At 43.5% G+C, this 11491-nt stretch overlaps 1 protein-coding gene across 2 annotated transcripts in view; it reads left to right on the top strand.

The window, feature by feature from the left end:
- Positions 1-5655: 5655 nt before the first annotated feature.
- ST3GAL6 (ST3 beta-galactoside alpha-2,3-sialyltransferase 6) overlaps positions 5656-11491 on the top strand; it is a 120433-nt gene continuing 114597 nt past the window's right edge. Inside the window, exon 1 of one of the 2 annotated variants that reach the window (XM_083171971.1) lies at positions 5656-5817. The gene's annotated coding sequence lies outside the window, so the exon portion shown is untranslated. The other variant, XM_083171972.1, reaches the window with a different exon arrangement.

Raw genomic sequence — 11491 nt, 5'->3', positions numbered from 1 at the left:
CGCTCACCACGCTTCGGGCTCGGTGGCTCGCTGCACTCGCCACACTATATAAAATCAACTCCATGCGTAGTGGATAGTGGGGTTATGAACAGGTAAAAAAATCGCATCGGATCGCATCCGATATATTGGCCGATATCACATCCGATATATCGGCCGACCGTGAAAATAAAGAAGTACCAAAAAAAGGCCCAATGCTTACTGAGTTGCATGTCAGCTCACTGACACAAGACATATCGCCAGAGGCGGAACTCTTGGAGACAATGGAGTTATCTGCCGCTGGGCTCCTGCTCCTAAGGGGGCACCTCTCCTCCCCTGCCAGTTTGAATCAGTTAATTGAAAGCCGTTGATATCACTTCGGTGGCTGTCTCCCCCTCCTAACATCATTTTTTGCAAGTGTCACATCCTGTATTGGAACCCATGACCTGTCTTATTAGAGAAAGACACCTTACTGATTGAGCCATATGGGGGGCACCAATATATATCTTGCCTCCGGGCAACTGGAACGAACTAACCCCACTGTATGTCACGCTGCATTGCATATACAAGAAAGATGAATGAGGACACCTGTTTAATAACAAAAGAACCATAGTGTAATATTGTCCATAATTACGCAATATGTATCTCACTTTAATTGCATTCATTATTAAAAAAGGTGTCAATAGAGTATTAAAAGATGTCTTTATCCATAACATATGGAGGATACTGTAGCCACATTGTAATCTTTTACATTGTTTAAGTAGCTTAAGGGTATCTGTAAACCGTCCTCTTTTCTCTCTCACACATAAAAGAACCATAGTGTAATAATGTATACACTTAGGGGGGTATTCAATGTCTGTCAAGCTCGTTCGCCGTCGAGCGTCACATGGAGTTCACCTGAGAAATTAGTTTTTTTTTGCATCTCGGATATTCAATCCTTGGGTTTTATTCCGCGTCGTTTTTTTTTTTTTTCTCATTTCGTTTTGCTCGCCTGTCGAGATTATGTGATCTCGAGTAGCCGAGCTATCCGGACACTTTTTTTTACTCGACTTGACACAGTTTAGGCATTTCTTCTACTTGTTTTGCTCGCCTCCATCTTGAGGCGTGATGTTTGTATTTTATTGAGAAATAGTTTGAGATTTCCATCTGTTACTCGTCATACATTTTTTTCTACTATGTTCATTATTATAACTTGTTTTGCGAAGGACATATCAGCAGCGGTGTTGTCAGCATGTCTATTACGAATGCTGCGAGCATATTTGCTAACAGCAATTTCAGCATGGAGAGACTTTTTGAGCAGAATAATGTATTGCATTTATCACTTAGCTTCCTCTTTTTTGAAGGTGTCTAATGTTCCTCCCCCCTACACATCCAATGTATCAAATGCTGTTATCTTTATGAGAACCGCTTTGTTTGCATATTGAAGTACATGTGTTTGTTCTGTCTAGTACGTGATTACATTTAACTTGTTTTTTTTTTTATATGATTTTGTGAATGATAAATCATTATGTATATTCTCTAATACTTCTCTACTCGATTTCGATTACAATTGTGGACTGTATGTGTACTAGGGTTCAGGATGCCCTTCAACTATCGTTTATTTTGTATTTATTGGTTCTTTGCTCACAGTGAAAACTTTTTTCCCCTTTGGATGTTCTCCTTCATTTTTACGAATATTCTTGAAATGCTTTTGTATCCTTTGTCATTTGCTTGTTCACGTGATCACAGAGCATTGCTCCGCCCCCGTCAGCAAGTGTCGACATGGTTTTTTGAGCAGGACATACATTTTTTGTAAATGGATGTTCTTGTATATAGAGGAAACTATTGATGGTTTTCATAGCAAAATATATATATATATATATATATATATATATATATATATATATATATATATATATATATATTAATTACCTGCAAAGGCAGAGCTGTTAAGGACGCTGGGTTATGCACGCTGCGCATGAAGAAATATGAAAAGATGCCACAGGAACAAGACTCCGCATCTAACCAAAAGCCAGTCATACCGGGAATAGGCGACGGACCGCGAGTTACAAGCCTATTTATAGGCGAGGAGATGGCGCGAAGGCGAGTTTATACAATGTTGCGAGTTATGGGCCTTACAAACATCGTCAGGAGACTTCAAAGATTGACACTTTGAATTGGGGAGATCACGATTTGTTAAAAAAAAAATTTCTGTCGAGCAAAACGTAACCTTAAACAACTCGACTACACGTGGGGAAAAAAGTGAGATTGAATACCCCCCTTAGGCCATTGTGAAAGCACGTATTCAAACATTTATTTTTCTTAATATAAAGCTTTGTCCTTTTATATTGTTAATGTTTACCCTGGCGCTGCCCCCTGCATCGCTGTATGCCACGTTGCCACTGTCTCCAGCAGCCTCCCCATTGTTTAGTTACCAGTAATGGGGGTGCATGTACAATCAAAAAGCTACAGGTAGCGGGAGTGTACCTTCCCTCTATGCCAGCTAACTGACCTTCGCCAACTCCCTTGTGAAAGCATTGCTTTAGCAGGCTTCAGTGAGCAGGCTTCAGTGAGTAGGCTGGGTTATTTATTTTGTACACATTATTTATATAGCGCACACATATTCTGCAGCGCTTTACAGAGGTTATTTGAACACTCACATCAGTCCCTGCCACAGTGGAGCTTACACTCTATATTCCCTACCACATGTACACACACACACACACACATTCTAGGTTATTTTGTTTGAAGGGGGGGTGGGGGGACGGCAATTAACCTACCGGTATATTTTTAGATTGTGGGAGAAAACCCACGCGAGTACAGGGACTTGCATGGGTTTTCTCTACTCTACGCTCTGCACACTATTTTATTCTCCCACCACACCCTAGTGCAGGGCTGGGCAACACCGGCCCTCCAGATGTTAGTGAACTACACATCCCAGCATGCCTTGCATCAGTTTCAGCATGGCCACATAGCAAAACTAATGCAAAGCATCCTGGGATGTGTAGTTCACTAACATCTGGAGGGCCGGTGTTGCCAAGCCCTGCCCTAGTGGATGGTGGGGCATGAAGTACTGCCTGTCAGCATATGTCGGCTCAAAAATAAAACAACAACCATGTAGACCTTTTGACTGTCGACCTTCCCCATGTTGACCTAAAGTCATGTCAACCTTCCAGCATGTCGACCTAAAGACATGTCAACCTACCTGCATGTCGACCTACTTGGTGTTGACCCAATGACTGTATCCCGTTAGGGAAATGGTGGGAAACGAACCCATGACCTCAGTGTGGTTTTTACTGCCACTTCCAGATCCTCCCCACATGGTCCTTGTCAATCAATTTGCAAATAAAACATCAATGTGAGAAATGCTGCTATGGTACCTTGGCACATGCGCTGTGCGATTACAAAACATGCACAATTGGCCAATAATGGCCCAACTGTGTAAATATCGGCATTCTTACATCTTTGTCTAATCGCCCTTCTATCCCCGAGTTCATAAAACACATTGCACCTTAAGGTGCGTACACACGGTTCGATTCCGTTTTCGATTAGATTTCTATAAGATATGGACTATCCGACCTGCTCTGAAGTTTTTTCTACTCCTTTTCGATTTCCACTATTTTCTATTCGATTTTTCATTCGATGTGCATCAGATTTACTATTAGATCAACAGTGGCTTCAGGCAGGAGATGGATATCGAATCGAATACTGCAGAGAACACATTAGATTTGCACTATATACATTAGATTTCCACTATATAGTTTTGGCTGCCAAGACTATATTTCTATTCGATTTACACTACACGGGAGCGAGCATTGGGATCAAATCTGCATCGAATGTAGAAAAACCATTTGTTTTCTATTCGATTTTGCATCTATAAGAAAAATTGAATAGAAAAATAGTGCATATCTCACCGTGTGTAGTGTAATATTGTCACTTCCAAATTGTGAACGTAAATAATGATGGATAAACAAACCTATATAGAATGGTGAGTAAACATGTTATTTAGAGCACAATGACCCACAGCATCATTGGATAGGTAAAGGTCTTAAAAAACAGAATGGCTTGCAATGGTCCCAATAAATATTCAATGTATCCACTTTTGGTGCCTGGGAATTTTGCTTTTGGACTAATTGCCTGGGAACGTGTGTCCCATAACTGCCAAGCATGCTGTGTGATGCCGTTATGGTGCACATGACACTGAAGGCCTGCCCTGTAGCACTACTCAGAAGGGTGCAAGCAGAAATGTGTGACAAATGCAGTCTTAGGACCAGTAGTGGAAATTATTTGTATTGCTCATTAGCCCGGCAGTTTAATTCCATGGCGAGAATTAATTCCCATCTGAGTGTAATTTGAGCAAACTTCGGGGCTAATTCAGAGCTGATCACGCGGCCGCAAATTTGCAGTGGCTAGTGTTAAGTTAAGCCTCTGTATGCTACACATCCATTCGCAGCCAAGCAAATATGTCCAAAACCCATGGTAACAGGGTCACCATCAAATGATTTTTACACTGGGCACAAGTCACCGGAGGCGCAGAGTAGTCAGAGACTCCTCGGTGGTGCGATGGAAAAAGGCATATCCGGCCTGAAGGTGATGTCACACACCCTCCCTAAAATGCTCAGGGACGCCTAGCGTTTTTCCCTGACACTACCATCGTTCTTTTCCGGCACTCCTGCATTTTTCTTAGCACTTCCACTAAACAGCCGGTTTCCACCCCCGATGCCTACGGGTGCATACTTTTTGTACTGTGCGATGAGATGCCGCGGGAGCATGCATCTCATAGCACACATCGCATCGGCAGAATCTGTACGTGTATGGGCACTTTAAGGGCTTCTTTTCATGGCGGGAAGCATCACATCCCAGAATGCAATGCTTCATGCATCCCACCCACAATATCCATTAAAGCACTGGAAGCAAACAATTTGTAAATATGCAAAACTAAAGTACAAAAGAAGTAAAACTGGGTACGGTTATTGGGTCGACGCATATTAGATGGACATGCACCGGTCAACATGGCTTATGTTGACACATGACATAGGTCGACAGCGACAGGGTTGGAAGGTCAACACAAGCATTAGTTTGACAATGGGAAGGTCGAGTCAAAAGGTCGAGGGCAACAATTTTTCATGTTTTTTTTTGTCCCACATGTTGACATAGTCGTCATGGACACCGTCAAAATGCACCACGTCGGGATTCCTGCGGTCATTAGTTTGATGTCGGGATTCCGACTGCCGGTACTCTGAAAGTGGGGTGAACACAAAGAAGCCCGTTGCTCGCTACACTGCGGGCTCAGTGGCTCGCCACGGTTCTATTCTCACTGTATGGGGGTTGTGGACCCCCACGATGCAGAACAGCCCATATCAATCGTATTCCGACTGTCGGAGGTCATCCGGACCGGCACCCGTGCCAAGGTCAGACAGAGCCTCATATAACAGACATTGGTATAACAGAAGAAGCAGTAATAGGCACATCTCCTAACTTGTCACCTGGCAGCTTATCATGTCCACCCTGCCCATGCATAGCATGAGCACAGGTCAGGCCAATGCCCAGAAGCCCGCACACCTCTCCGTGACTCCAGTACCGCATCCTCCTTCCCTTCCTTGCACAGGATATCCACCCTTTGTCCTCCTAGTTTTATGAATCGATGCTCTCTAGTCTCCCCCCTGTGTGTGAGTGAGCCTCAGCCAGCCCCCAGTGCAGGCGCCTCCTCCTCCTCCCTGTCTGGGCTCCGGCGTGCGGCTGCAGCAGCGGCCCGGCCCCGGACTGTAGGAACACCTCCCTCCTCCTCCCCTCATAGCGCACCGAGCAGCTGCCCGCTAGCGGACCCTGCCTGGCTCCCACGGACAGCCATCTGCAACGCAAGTAAGTGACCTGTGGTAACCAGTGGGAGACAAAGAGCCAAGCCCCTGTAGCACGCTACTTAGGGCTGAGGAGTGCTCTGCCCGCCCTGCAGCCTGGCACTGAAGGGGTTCGTAGCCAGACCAGGTCCACGTTCTAAGGTGACAGTTACTTTTGTCCCTGTTCAGGCAGCCTTCTAAGATAGAATGTACAGTACTATTGTCCCCTGCGTGTGGTGGGCTGGTGTCCCCGGAGCCCCTGTGCAATACTTCGTCTTTTGTTTTGTCTGTGTGTGCAATAGTTTTATGAGTAGTTGGAGGCAGGGTCCTATGAAACCCCCTCCTTCCCCTGACATGGCGTAGTTCCTTTGCTTAAAAATATTCCTCTTCCTTGCAAGCCCCCTGACTGCTGTGTGCCCTGCAGACCTGAGTCATATTTATTATTGTTTTACATATAGGGTGTTACACGGGTTCTGTACTGATATGCAAAGGACAAACCAGACCACAGGATACATATGTACATACAGTCTATAATAACCTCTCATAGATGCATATATATACAGTGAGCATGTAGCCGAAGTATGCAGAGACAATGAGACCCTTGTCACATAAGCTTGCAATCTGTAGGGGATATGGGTTTGTGGCTTTTGGGCCCGTTTCAGAGTTGCTATTGTGCGAATTCGCAATCCGTTCGATTATTGAACGCGTACGGATTGTGGCGCGTGTTCGGGAGCAAAAACAGGGACACAAACAGCAAAAACGTCTAATCCCAATCCACATGCAATTTAACGGACAGGAAGTCGGCATTTGGTGGTGGTAACTGTCCGCTTTCTGGGATTGTTAGAAAAAAAAACGCAATCATGCCCAAGCAAATTCAGGGAGGGTGCGTGATATCAGCGCCGGCCTCGTTCAGTATCTGTCGCAGAGTTGTGGAATGGCCAGGGTTACGCACTCTTGCGCAGACTGAGAAAATCATTTGATGGTGAGTGAATTGCATATGGATGTGCGACAGGATAGCGAATAGCGATATGCTCACAATTAATTTGTAGTGTAGCACTAGGTGGGTTTTCTTTCTGTATGAGTGGCTGCTATCGGGTCCTTCATCTGCTTGAGGAAAGTTGTGTTCCTTTGTTTGCGCTTCCACACTAAGGTACCATACAAAACAAATGGAGCTTTTGTTACATCTTTTTTTGTCCATGTGTTGGACCCAGGGGACATACACAGAATAGCATCCTGTGTTATAGGACACTGAAACGGTTCCTATGGTCTGTCTGGGTGAACTGTGGGACTCTCCTGTGAGCTTTCTTAAAGGGCTCCTTGTACTGTGCCAGCCCAGGCTAGTAGCTGGGTAGTGTTTAGAGAAGTATTGCTGAATTGTGACTTTCATTTTGACGAGGCCCAGAGTCGTCCTGTATGTGATTAATTGCAGTGAGTAAAGTTTTTGGTACAGTAGCGGCAGCACTTGAATACAACATGTTGTAAAGTTACAGGAGTTAAACTGTTTTGTTTTTAAAGCTGGGAAGTGTGGGCCATAAAGTTTCAGCTGCTGTCTTGAAGATAAAAGTAAAGTTGTGTGTGTGGGTTGTGTTGCTGGGCGGGTATATGTGTGAGTTTTATCTGTGCACCACAGGAGTGGGTATGTTAGACATTTACCTCTGCTGAGCTCTGCAAGCTTTTGTTTTATGTTAATAGTGGTTTTAGACTTCAGGCCCCATACATTAGGTTGACTTGTTCTAAGGACAAGTCGGACCTGGTTCCCCTGGCAGCCCCCCGGGAGGGCTCACTTGATGTGCCATATTGCATGCAAATCCTGGGATGCTGCAGGCATGGGGTGCAGGAAAATACAAATAAACCCATACAAAGGAATGGGCAGCCACTGGCTGAGAGAGCTGTCTCATCCAATCAGTGGCCGCCTATTCATTTGTGTCAGATTTTTTTTAAATCCACCCCCCCCCTTCCTCGGCTTTCGGCATCCCCCAGCACCGGCAATGTTCCAGCACGTAAGATCTCTGTCTCGGAACGGATGAAATACACATGCGATTTGGGCCGATTTAATCCGATTTCTCTGCCTGATCCGCCGTAATCGGGTGAAATTGGTCCTAAATTGTATAATGTACAACTTCCAACCTGGTTGTTTTATTGCGATTGAGTCCAAAATCACTACTAAAATAAGTATTAACTAAAATTAACCCTCAGTCTCCCACCTTGTATGTTTATAGGCTTAAGGCCCCCATCCACTAGCGGGAGTTATTGCATGCGATACCCCGCCACCTGACGGCTCCCGGGCGTCTGGATCGCGTACAATACATCGTATGCAGTCCTTTTGCATATGATTTATCGTATGCGATCCCAGCAAGGGCTGAGGGCTCTGATAAATACTCATGGCAGCCCGTTTGATTTGCGATGCGAGGCACGCAGGAATGTGCCTCCCATCGCAATTGCAGGAATTGGACCTACAATATGACACTTTTTTTATTTTTATTTTAGTGCGATTCATTGCAACAAAGTGTCAGAATCGTACAAAAAGTGCCCATATCGCACTAGTGGGTGGTGGCCTTTAGTCTTCTGCCAACACTAGACGTGCCCTTGTGATGTCAGACTGCTGAGTGACTTGATTTGGGCAGATTGGTACAGTGAGTGTGTGTGCAACCATTACCCACGGATCAGATCCTGTGGCTAGGGTCAGAAGTAGAGCTGGGTACACACTGGCCAATATATCATGGGCACGCAAGTGGTTGTGTACTCCAATATGTCTGTATATATAACTGACTGCAGATGTATTGGTGCATCAAGCTATGTATGAGTGCAGACTGCCCATACACTTGCTGCAGGGCTGCTTGTGATGGACACCACAATTGGGGGGGGGGGAACATGTGAATGCTGCCAGTGTGACTTTGGGCACGTAATTTAACGATCAGTTAAGTGTGTATGCACGGCCATCTGACGATTAGTATATCTATTGGCCTAGTGTGTACCAAGCATAACATGTAGTTCATACTGTATGTCCATACACAGAACATGAACTTGGATAAACACGCATTATTGTAGTGTCAAAGCTTGTGTTTGGTCAGGGGTGGTGGTGGGGCGTCATTTCTCCCATAAAGAATATAATACAGGTTGAGTATCCCGTATCCGAATATCCGTTATCCGAATTATTCCGAAAACCAGACATTCCAGAAAGTGGAAAAAAAAATTTGTTTAGCTAAAAACTCACTGGGGACATATGTAACAGAACTACTGAGGACAGGATATGTAACTGGCACTATATATGTACAAGAAAATGATTGCTTGGCATTCAAATTCAATATCTGAGATAATACACAAATTTTGTTTCATGTTTTGAAACCTTATTTTTTAAACAAATAAAATATATTTGTGTTTATTTTATGTGTTTATACAGCATAAATGCAAGATACTTCAAAATACATCATTGAAATATTAAAATATTCCAAAATACGGAATAATCCGTTATCCAAAATTCTCCTGGTCCCGAGCATTTTGGATACGGGATACTCAACCTGTACCACTTGCTTATTGGGTTATTGGCAGGTCGAGGTGCAATGTGAAAGCAGCAAAGTGAATAAGCCAGGTTGCAGTTTGTATAAATGGGTGACCCGGGTTCAGAGTAAAAAGCTCTACTCTGGTTGGCTTTGGGTCCAATCTCTGAAAGTGGGCATGTGCAATTACACGGATGTTGAGAACTTGTACAGATTGTGTCTTCTTACACCTTACCTCAATGCACCATGTGGGACCAGTGATTTATCACGTTTTTTACTCGAGTGTGCATCTTAGTTGCTATCAGATGCGATGAAAACGCACTGATTAATTCGACATGCAGCGCTTGTATATCTGTGTGCGACTGGGCCTAAACCTGTGTACGAAGCACAACGGAATTTTGTGTGAAAGAAAAGCTGTGACATTGTACTTCTTCATATACAGACTCCGTCACAAACAGAGTGGTGCATATCAAATTAATCAGTTCAGCCTTGTCACAATTGATTGCTACGAGGTGAAGTACCGCCGTTGACCCATAGAGGCCACTTGAAGGGCCAACTTACTCCTTTGTGTGCTAAAAGATGTCATAGTAGGGACACTGATCTGTTTCAAACTTGCTGGGTATGGGAGCGAGAGCTGTGAAAGACAGAGATTGGAGGTAGGAACAGGGGGTGGAGAGTTTATTGGCTTAACACTGTCACAGGTGAAAGTGCATTGCAGAAACCAACATTTTGCTGGGCTTTTAACTGGTATCTTTATGATAGAGTAATTTAAGCCTATTTAACTATAACGATCTGCGTCAGAAACAGGAAGTCTGCTGTGCATTAAACAAAAAAAATGTTTCCGTAATAGACATCTTGTGCTCAGCTAAAATATGGATCTGTGTGGGCTGTGTGGCTGCCTAGAAAGATAGCAGTTTTCTACCGGTTCTCTCACACCCATCTGAGTAACCGTTTTACAGTGGTGCATAAATGTTTTATATGTGCCACACCGCAGAAATGTAGCAGTTATGGGAATATGGTTAATATAGTTTCCCAGGGTGCCGGTAATGGGAAGGAATGGATCAATAAACATGTATTGCTGTATTCCACTATAATGTTTTGCAAAAAACACTGTATGAAGTAATAATGATGCCTAAAACAATGCTAGCAATTACAATAGAGATCTAAAATGAACAAGACTAGAGTAGAGCTCTGTCTATGGTTTACAGCTGACTTTTAAATATACTTTGTACATAACTAATTTAATCTATGTACACAGTTGTGTTTGTGAGGCATTTATTGATGCTTGTTAAAGTCGATGTAAAAACTATATAAACCATTGTAGTTTGTATAGCTTTGACATGTGTTTAAACATTATTTTAACACATATCTATAAAAGAAAAACAATAAAATGGTTATCTTCAAGTGGACAGCTTGTGGATATACATAATAAATGCTTTTAAAAAGCATTTCCTTGTGTTTACAATGCGGGCCCATTAAGTTGAATTCATCTGTATTTATCACACTAATACCCCTTTCACATCGCACTTATAAAACGGTATATTGCCGTTTTTTTTGTTTTTTTTTTCCATTTTAAAACGTTTAAGGCTGCAATGTGAAAGTGCCAGAGTTGATTTACCGGTTAAAGTTAACCGGTATTTCAACACAGTTAAAAAGCAGAGTCCTACACGTTTTAAAGCCGAGGATAGTGTATAACAGTGGTCGCCAACCCATCGCTAGCGAGCTACCAGTAGCTCGCGGCAGCGATCCGGGTGGCTCGACCACTGCCCTTCCCCCCGACCGTTCCTCCTTCTCTCCATTCATTGCCCGCCGCTGCTGCCCGCTTCCCTTCTGAGGTGGAGAGAGCGCATCATGTGCTTCTCCTTCCTCTCACTCTGTGACTGAAGCCCCAAAAAAAGGTTGGAGACCACTGGTGTATAATAAATATAAGCTAGTCTGCTACCTTTTGTGTTTGTGCGTGTGAGAAAGAGATGATATATAGATTGTTTTTCCTTTGCTGAAACATTAAACACGGTTTTTACAATTTTTTTTTTGAACTAGTTTTTGTTTGGATATTATTATTATTATTATGTGCTTTGCCCATGAATATTGGATTACCAGCTAAAAGAGTGGTGGGTGATCCAATGTGTGGTTTAACGGCATAACTTCTCATTCTGCTTTTTCCAGCTATAACTTAATTGCTGCTAATTTATATTTGTTTTC

This window comes from Crinia signifera, chromosome 2 (assembly GCF_055691185.1).
Source record: "Crinia signifera chromosome 2, ASM5569118v1, whole genome shotgun sequence".
NCBI classification, from domain to species: domain Eukaryota; kingdom Metazoa; phylum Chordata; class Amphibia; order Anura; family Myobatrachidae; genus Crinia; species Crinia signifera.
The sequence above is the reverse complement of the archived record's forward strand: the minus strand, read 5'-3'. Positions and strand labels throughout refer to the sequence as shown.